A 10,902-nucleotide genomic window follows, 5' to 3' on the forward strand; every position below is an offset into this window, starting at 1 on the left:
CCAAGTTACGGAAACAGCACAGATGCCCTTTGGCAGAGTGATGGTTGGAGAAAGTGTGGCACATATACACAATTGGATTGCACCCATCCATTATGAAGGCTGTTACATTATTTGCAATGAAATGGATAGATCTAAAAATATATTAAGTGAACTAAGTCAGAGCCAGACACACAAAGGACCCCTGTTCTGTCTCAAATTTGGAAGTTTTACACAAAAATATTAGCCAAAGCATGCTATTTGCAGAGGAGTATTTCAAAGGTATAATTTCTTATAAAATTGAACTTTTAATCCAACAAAATATATATATCAAGAAACTATCACTTGGAAGATGTGAGGGGAAGTCAAAAGGAAGAGAGTGAAAGTATAATATTCAATGCAGATAGTATGAAACTAGAAAAAATTAAAGTGGGGTGAGGTTTGGAAGGGTGTGGAAAAGTTATAAAAATTTCAATTATATTAAAAAAACTGATTTGTTGAATGGAAATTCCATTGACCAAGTATTTAAGATAATAAAAACATAATTAAAAACAATGGAGACATCTGATCTTAAATTCTATTTCCATCTCTTTTAAAAAATAAAATTGTTTGCTCTATAAATTGATCAGAGGGATGGATTTTGTGACTAGCTAGATCATTGCACATTTGTCTCTCTCTTCCTCTCTCCCTTTCATGGCTCTCATAGGTAATATGATTGCTCCATAAGTATCCTAATTTATTTTGCTTTTATATTTTTGGTTGAATCATTTCACTTTCTGCTCTGCCATTTCCCAACTAATTTACATAGAAGGCATTATTTCCTATGTTCTCATTCCTAGGATAAGCTGAACATGAAGACACCACTGGTGCTCATTTCCAGTCTGTACCTTTGAATATGGAGGAAAATCTTTCCTCTGCTCTCTCTCTATCAATTCCCTACTCTCCAGTTAGAATAATTTAGAATAGCAAAAATGAAAAAAGAGAAGATAAATAATAGTGAAAAATATAGATGCAGAAAATGTACCGTATTTTTCTGACCAGTTCATCCAATGTGAACTATTGGGGAAATACATGGACACCTCATTCTCACTGGCACTAAAAGTCTCTGGCTAGGCAATTCTGATGAAGATGAGAAACAAGATGAAAAAGTGATAAATGGTATCAATTGCAAGAGACAAATGGAGAAGGATTCAAGCAAATTTCTTCTTTGGTCTGCTGAAAATAATCGCCTTACTACAGTGCAGACACTACATTCCAAAAAGGCCACTCATGTGAATACTAGGGATATCGATGAGTATACCCCTCTTCATCGAGAAGCCTACAGTGGACACTTCTACATTGTCCATTAGTTGGTGGCTCAAGGTAGATATTCATGTAATAATTGTGAATGGCTGGACACTCCTGCACAGTACTTTTATACTTGGAATAATAACAGAGTGGCTTCTTTATTTCATCATGATGCAGATACCAATGGCTAAAGTAAAGGCCTCTTGACCCCCTTGCATCTTCCTGCTGGGATTAGAAATAGCAAAGTTATGCTAGATCTCCTTCTGTTGAACCATTATATCAAATCAGGTCTGAAGCACTACTTGAAAGAAACTGCATTTGATATTGCCAAAAGAAGAATTATTTATCACTACCTCTTTGAAGTTGTGGAAGGCTGTACAAATAGTTCTCCTAAGTCCTACTTGTTTGGGTAAGTTTCTTAAATTTCAAAATTGCCAGTCCATCCTGTGTGTCCATACAAAATATTTTCACAATACAAAGCAACAGCAATATCTTACTTTAAAAATTCATGGATTCCATGGTATTCTTCCAAGTGAATTGCCTGACTTTGATGTCAAAATATATTTGAGTTGTTTGTATACATCTATAATTATTTCTGTAGAGTTTGTGATTTTAATAAGAAATAATTTTAACTTATGTGTTGAAATGTGTAGTACAGAAACTAAAGATATTTCTGGTGCTTGTCTGAAAAAAGTATATTTTAAAATATTTAGCTTTCTGTTTTTAAAATATCCATAATCTATTTCATTCTCTCCTAGATATAATACATTGAATTCGACATTGTTTTATAATATACAGGTTCATTAATAAGTGTGTCCTTTCCGATTGCATTCCATATAGAAACAGTTTAAGATTCCTTAAATTCCTAGGTCCTTATAGAATTTTATTTCTTTGGAATAAAATGACAATGCTATCTTATTTCAAAAGTTTTATAAAGGTGATGCTATGTAAAGGCCTTTCTGAAAAGGTGAAGTTTGAATACACTGATGTCGAACTGACTTTTATTTCTATGAATTGCATGTATTATTACACTTGTATATTTGTAATCAACTTTTTAATAACTGTTTTTCATTTCTTGCATCTGAAGAATGAAAAATATTGCATATTTAACTAATTTTCATATCATTTCATATCATTGCACAAGAGCCATGTTAATCTCTGTATTATAATTCGGGTTGATGTGCTGCTGAAGCATGTAGTATCCTGTAAATTTAAGTAGTTAATGATCCAATCTTAAGACAGGCATATATCCTTGGTTGCCTATTTGTAACAAGGAAACCTTATTGTTCCTTAAATTGCTATTCATCTTATTTCTGTAAAATTCTGTTTATGGTGGAAAAAACTTATATTGTTTGTTCGATTGCTCACATTTGCAATTTTTTGTCAATAAGTATTTTAAGTGTTTTTCATTTGAAATTTGATCATACTTTGAAGCCTTTATAGGTAGATCCAAAGGTGATGGCTTTTCAAGTACTTATTTATCAACTGAGTTAGCTTTGAAGAGCTAATGGATTCAAAGTAAGCCTTGCTTAAGAGCTTCTTCTATAATACCAACATCTAATACTGTGAAAGCAGGGGTTATACTGTGGGGGAGGGACATACAAAGCAACAAAAAATAATCTTATAAATGCATTAGAAACAAATGCACGAAAGAAAACAAAACATTAAATACATATCTTAGGGTTCATTATCCTAATATCACATTATCTGACCTATTCTGCTTGCCTCATACATATACTAGATATTGCAAATAAGGGAAACCATGGGATCTATGTTTCTTTGGGCTTGACTTACTTCACTTAATATAATTTTTTCCAAGCTTTTCCATTTCCTAACAAATGGGACAATGCCCTTCTTTCTGAAAATAAGTCGTTTAAATAGGGATACAGGTGGACCCATTGCAACAATGAGATGTACAAGTCGTTATGTCGAAAACGAACTTTACAACTTTGCTGGGGGTGGCAGGGAGGATTGGGTGGGAGGGCAGGGGGAGAAGGGATGGAAAGGAGAAAAAGAGGAGGAGGCTACAATGCTTGATAAGAAATGTACTCATTATCTTGCCCATGTAATTGTAACCCCTCTGTATAGTATTTTCACAATAAAAAAATAAAAATTAAAAAAATAAAGGAAACAAGCTGGGAAGGTGGCTCAGTGGTAGAGCGCTTGCCTTGCATGCTCGAGGCCCTGGGTTCGATTCCTCAGCACCACATAAGCAAAAAGAAAAAAGCCGGAAGTGGCACTGTGGCTCAAGTGGTAGTGCGCTAGCCTTGAGCTGAATAGCTGAGGGAGAGCGCCCAGGCCCAGAGTTCAGGCCCCACGACCTGAAAAAAAAAATTAAATAAAGGAAACAAGTATTTTCAGGGTTGTGTAGGACCTGAGTGATGGTAACTATAATGAATTGTCTCCATTGAGAGGTAAAGAACATGCAAAGACAAAAGAATGAAACTAAAACAAGTAGATACAATAAAATGAAAAATAAAAAGACATTTATTCCTCGTTAAAAAAAGAGCTAATTCTAAACTTCTGCAGCTTAAAATTTCCCAAATGAGGTCTTACTGTCACAAATGTCTGCCTGACACATTACCCTTGCTCCATGTAGGAACAGACCAACCAGAATATCTTACCCTGACAACATAGCTTGTCTTACTGGAGCAAAACTTATCTTAGTTACAAGGGATCATAGAGAGATGAACAGTTCAGATAGAACTGTTCAGACTAGAAGGTACATTTTCAAAATATAATTATTTATTATCCCTACCATTTCAAAAGTAGCTAAAGCCAAGAAGGTGAGAAAATTGTTCATATGCATGATTACCTCATGTCCTGGTCTGTCTACCACCCAACCAAGCAGGAACTTACAACACTGATTTTCTATCACCAAATATATTCCATAGCTCCAGGAGAAGTCCATATGTTTCTCCTTGTTATTAGGCCTTAAATTGGTAATGTTTTAATCACAGTGTTTTCACTTGACACTAGGCTGTACATCTCTGAATGGTAAAGTTTTAGATCTAATTATACCAAACACTGAGGTAGAGGAAATGGAATAATATTTTAAAACAGTTGCCTTTGTTACCCTAACCACAACAGAACAATGCAAAACATTTTCTTACATTATATATACTTATATATTTCATATATATATGTGCTGATTTTATATTTCACACAGTGAATCTTACTGGAATTAATTGATAATTTGAAAAATTTATTGATATTCATTCCAATAAATGGATTGGAATATAAATAATCAGGATTAGAATATATATTAGAATATAAAAAGTATCAATGCAATGTTGTCAGTATAAACTTGTGATACCTTTTAAGTGTTCTTGACTTCTGAATTCACATGGTAAAAAAAAATATTGTTTTCCTTTAATCTATAAGGGATTTTATTCTGTTGCTCTCTTTATTGTTTTAATTCGCTGGTCCCAAAATGTTTTTCTCCATATTTCTGAAGCATTCCTATTGATTATACCCAAATTTTGCTGATATGATGTCCAAAAGGTATTATTCTTCTACAGGATCCACGGGTCCTAGGATCCCAACTCCCAGTTATCTGCATCATCAGATAACTAGTGCAAGAGATCTCACCTAGGCCCATGTAACATGCCAACAGAAAGTAATTGAAGACCCATCTCAATTTCTCATTTCCTATATTTCAGGGCCCCAATTCCTTGAAATGCAAGAATTAGCAGTAAGCAATTGTGAAATGCCAGGCAACCTAAAATGCAGGATGAGATCATAAAATGTTAAAGTACAGTAATTCTAACTTTCAATTTTCAGATGACCATCCCATATGAGTGAACAAGACCATAAATGTCACAAGATAATTTGTAATACCCCTCTCCTAATGATTAATGAACGATTTCAGTCCAGCATCATCAGGCCAAAAAATAGTTCCTGGAACGATAGATCCACAATTAGTCTACCAAGGCTAGGAAAACTTGACGTAGAGGTCAAATATAATTCAGAAAAACATTAATTGCTTCAAAACATTGGTATTTCAGTAAAACTTGGTTCTGTAGTATAAAAATGTTGTCATTCTCAAACAAATGATAACCTACCTTTAATCTCCTGAAAGTATATTCCTTTTCAAATAAACTTTTTAAAATCATATTTGCCAAAATAACACTTTACAAGTAGATAGTATTTAGTGACGTTACAAGTTTTTGAAGTGTAGGGAGAAAGTTACAATAGAGTTGATTTATTAACCCAGCACTAATTCCAAACAGGTTCAACCATTCATTAAAGTGTAGAAATAGTACCCCCCACCATTTGTGTTTTTCAGTAGGTGCCTTCGAAAATTTGTTAAATAGATAAGCCTCCCATATTTCAAACCAAAACATTATTGGCTAATAAAGTAATTTTCATCGCATAATGAGTACATTTTAAAAAATCATGAATAGTTGCTTTATCATATGGTGTTTTATGTTTTCCCTAATAGTTGCCTTATCATATGGTGTTTTATGTTTTCCCTGTCTAAAATAGTAAGAAATATGTCTTTAAGTCTTGAATATGGGTACTCATCAGAGATTTGACAAACATAAAATCTATCTTCTATTTCTCTCATATTCCTCTACAGTAGTAAATTTTAGTTTTCTTCTTTTTTCCAAAAGTTATAGGTAGTAGAAAATATTATCATAAGTATAACAAAATAATCACAAATCATTGAAAAAAGCCATTTATAAAACTGGTACTTAGAAATACATTCTAAGCCATTTTTAAACTTTCTTGTTGACTACAGATTAATTTTCCAATTGGAGGGGAATAAAATCATGTCTAGGTGCTCCATGTCTCCAGTCTTGCAAATTGTTACTTCAGATGAATGAATTACGGAAATATAAGCTGACATCAGTTCAATTATAATCAGGATTGAAACTCCGTTGAATGTATATAAACCTTTCAAAGTACTAGCAAACAGTTTAACAGAAGGACTATTAGGAAGTTGAAACAAGAAAGGAATAATAGTAAAGACATAGAATGAATGAAAATGGAACAAGTAGCAAGTACAGCTAGAATACTCAATGTGAGTAAAGACGTGGTAAATTGGAAATAAATCTTGTAGAAGGGGTTGGTTGAGAATGATAGAAGGAGTGACTCTGATCCTGGAACATTGGACAATTAAGTAGACATGTTTTATTGTAACACACTTGCACAAGCTTTTGAAATTCAGTGAAAAAAAACACAACAAAAAACAAAAACACACAAAAAGCTCAAGCAAACAGCAATCTCTATAGAGTATGATTATGACCTCTCAGAATTTGAAATAGTTTATGAAGGACAATCTTGGGAAAAGCATACAAAGCTGTTTAAAGTGGGCAGTTTGAGGTAGAGGAAAGTATTTAAGAGATTTAATTAGATTGTCTAAGATTATAAATCATGTACATCTGCTGTAAATATTTTCTTCTGCGAATTCTCTTGGTCTGAACTGGATACTGCAGTCCTGAGCCACACTTGATAGCTCATGAAGGTAGAATGGAAGAAACAAGTCAAGAACCCATTACTCCCCTGGAGAGAAAAGTCCTCTATGTTTTCTCTCATTTCTCTTGACTACATTTATTCATAATTTTAAGTCAAGTGATTTTGAATTATATTTTTCCGTCTTTGTTCTGGCAAAGTAATTGTTCAAAGTAATTTACTAAATATTATTTGCCATTTTTTCTATCATGCTGTTTATGTGTCCAAGTGAGTCCATTAAACTTCCCCCTTTCATTTGGTTGCCATGGAAATCCAGCATCAATGTTAATGAGGATAAATTCTAATGTAAAACTTGTCTCTAAAATACCAGTCAATGAAGCTGTGATCACAAATATTTAGCTATACTTTTTTCTTTTTTCTTTTACCTTTAAAGTCTTCCTGTGTCTAAAGTGCCCACAAAATTAAGTACTCCACCAGTTTTTGGTTCAATCATTTCTAACCTCAAAGATATATTTTGCTAACAAGATGCTTAGAGGAAACCGAAGAATACTCCACTTTTATCTTCTCTCTTTAGACTCTCCTTAGATACCATATCAGGATCAGTGAAGTTATTCTTTCCAAAATTATTTCAATAGATTATCTTTCTCTTGGTCTTGCATTTGCTCAGCAGGATGTTTGGAAAAGAATAGAGTTAAATCATCCATACCTTGGATGACAGTGTGTGTTACAAAAGAACAATGCTCATATGTCCTATTTCTCTGTCCTCCTCTTAGCTCTTGCCTGATTTCCAACTAATAACAGATTCTTGGCTTCAAGTCTAGTAAAGGTGAAGGACTATAAGGCCTTCCCCACTGCTACATCTTCATGGTTTCTCTTTTAAAACTCTTTTATTTGGATGTGGAATTAATTTTCATGTCTTCATTCAATCCGTTCTAAATTGTAATGAGCTAAATAGGCTCTGTAAAATAACTTTAGGTAGCAAAAATATTACAACAATCTATATCAAAAAGTTTGGCCTTCCTCCACTGCTGAAGTCAATATGCTTAGCTAGGGCTTCTAAGAACGCGTTTTCTTGACTTTTCAATTTGCTCGATTTTTTTTTTATCCCAAAACTTTTTGGCTTATGTAATAAGAGAAGTCTTCACTATCTCATGTTAATAATGATATTATATTTTTTGAGTTACTAAGAAATGTGAAATCATCGGTTTCAAGTAACCAATCAGATTTTTTTCTGTGGTTAAGTGCTTCACATGCAAAGACATTTTATAAAGTATTACACACAGAAAAGTGTGAACCCAATACCTTCTTTCATTGTTGAGAGCACTTTCTCCCTAAATATTTTGACCCAAATTATCTTTTTCAGAGAGTTACTGTTTGGTAAATAGTCAATACACAAATTTTGATGTCTTTTTTTTAAAGAACTTTGAATTTAAATTCCACTACAACCTTGCTTCACACAGTAAGAGTATTTCCTGTGAAAGGACAATTCTCAAGGGAACCTTGATTTATAGCATGTTTCTGAGGTTTGTTGGTTTAGTGTGAAAATGAGCCATCTTCACCCACATTGCTTATTCTCAGCTAAGTCTCCACGGATTACTTTGCATGAAAGCCTATTTTCCCAAGCAATTTTAAATTTTCATAATAGGCTAAGTTGTTAAAAAGTTTGAACAAATCAAAATTTACCTGTCATAATTTTAAAACTCTTTTGAAATTCCTTTATTAGAACCGCGAATTCAACAATCCTAATTCCACCTTTACCATCAAAAAGAGTTATGTTGTTTTCATGATATAGTGTCCATGAAAGTATTATTTTCCAGTGGCTTTGTTATGCATATATATAACCTTATAAGCTAATTCTGAGCAAAATGAACTCCAAGATATGGAAAGAGAGAGTATTATTTGCGGTTGTTGTTTTTAATGTATTATGTGATTTCTATTTTTTGGGGGGTTTTTTCCCCTATGCTTTATTCCCTGATGTATTTGATTTTGGTAGCCTGTGTATTGTGTATATATTTGCCTTAATTAAGGAAGGTAAGAGTAACAACAAAGTGGTGAGACAAAGGACAAAGGCAAACCAATGCAATAGCAATACTAACAAGACAATGTGTTGGAAATGTACATTACAACTTGTGAGGGGTATTGGGATGAAGGAAAACTGTGAACAAAATGAGGGAGGGGGTAACAAGTTTGAAAAGTTATGTATTCACTCCTTTAAAATTACTGTAAACCCACATCACGGTGACATTACAAGTAAATTTAAAAAATAAACTGCATGAAATAAAATTTCACTGTATTGGTATAATAAATATTATTCTTTATGAAGTAACTTTTTAAAAATCAATACTGTTTGGCGACTAATTTGAATTAATTACAGCTTTTTAATCAGAGGACCATCAACTTGAATGCTATCTGACTAGACAATATTTTCAAATATACTTACCAATATTTTGAAAAAAGAATAAATATAGTACTTTCTCATACTAAAAGCGAAAACAGTTTAATTCTAAGGTAACCTATAACTTTTAAAAATAAATAAGTTGTTAAGAAGACACAATATATGTGTTCTTCAACATTCCAATGACTAGTAACTACTTATTTTCAAATTTGGAAGATTCCATACCTGAGAGATTCAAAACAGTACCGGATTGCATGTTATGTAATTCTGCAATAGATGCATTTTCCAATGGGGTGTTACAGATTGAGAGTCAACAGAAAAATAACCACATTCTGGTAGAGGATAAAACTATGTGGCATCGGTAATAATTAATTCTTCAAGAGTAAGCAATTGTTTATCATAGTAAGCTATTATTTTTATGACCATCAATACCAATATTTATGATATAGAGTCAACCTAGCCCAAAAGTTTCGAACTTTTAGGGACCACCTCAAACATCCCTTAATTCCCATTATGAATAGCTTATCTCTATTGTGAAAAAATACAACTCTGCTAATGTGATGCCATACATGTTCTGGAAAGTACACCACAATAAACTGGGTTGCATTATTTGCCGCCCACTGTTATTCTTGAGCTCAGAACACTTGAAAATATTATTTATGGTTATACATTTTTAGCTATCATATTAATTCTGGTTGCTAAGATCAGAAGATTACAGTTCAAAGCCCACCCAGGCAGAAAGATTCCCTAGAATCTTATCTCCAATAAACTTCTCAGCAAAAGCCAGATGCAAGTGGCACTGAGGTTGAAGTGGTAGGGCACGAGCCTTGAGCATAAACAGGCTCAGAGACAGTATCCAGACCCAGAGTTCAAGCCCTAGGACACACCAATAAAACAAAAACAAAAATAAAAGCAAACCCCAAACCTAACATATTTCTCAGTGTATACAGTAGCAAATAATTAAGGAAATTGCTTCCTGTGTAACATACAGGTAGAAGAAAGAAGATGTCACACGATTATTCTCTTCATACCATGTTATACCAAAGATTCCAAAAATTGGTCTTATTCAAAATTTATAAATTAATATCATCAATTTGTTGGCAACTCTGTTTACAACATTCATATTATCATTTTATTCATGAACTGTTGGAATCATCTATTAACTAAGTTCTAATTATAAGTCTCTTGAAAGAATATTCTAGGTAAATAGAATGCAAAATCATTTGTGAATTTGTCAATTAAAACCTCTACTTAAAAAGTATTTTGTAGAATCCTATAGAATATAAAATTACAAACAAAACCAAAATACTTATTTTAAATCTAAATTCTAATTTAGCAAGAACTTCAAAATCCTACATTAGACGAACTTTACTATTTTTCCAGGCTTAAGCTTTTGTAATCCTTCATCATTTCTTTGGGATACAACAGAATGATGACAACTTACTTTTTCAAATTTTGGACGGGAATCATGATTCATTTTGCACCTAGGAATGTTCTGTGATGAAGAGAGAATTTAAAACACAAGTGAGGAGTGAATATGAGTTGCATTTCAACAGGAAATTTGACTTCTCAAAACATAAGGACAAAATTAGCCCAAACGTCCAACTATGTATTCCTACCTTGTTTGTTTTATTAAGACAAAATTATACAACCTGGTCCAGGGAAGGTATCACTATGTAATTCCATTCTCTAATCTCCTGTCTTAATCTCAGTGCTAGAATTCTAGACTTGTATCACATTGCCCTGCCATAGTTTCTTGGTTTATTTAATCTAGATACAGATGACCAATCCCGAACTTCTCCAGTGATATAATACACCAGAGTGAC

The sequence above is a fragment of the Dipodomys merriami genome, unplaced genomic scaffold, assembly GCF_024711535.1.
Source record: "Dipodomys merriami isolate MVZ:Mamm:240054 unplaced genomic scaffold, mDipMer1.0.p SCAF_498, whole genome shotgun sequence".
NCBI classification, from domain to species: Eukaryota; Metazoa; Chordata; class Mammalia; order Rodentia; family Heteromyidae; genus Dipodomys; species Dipodomys merriami.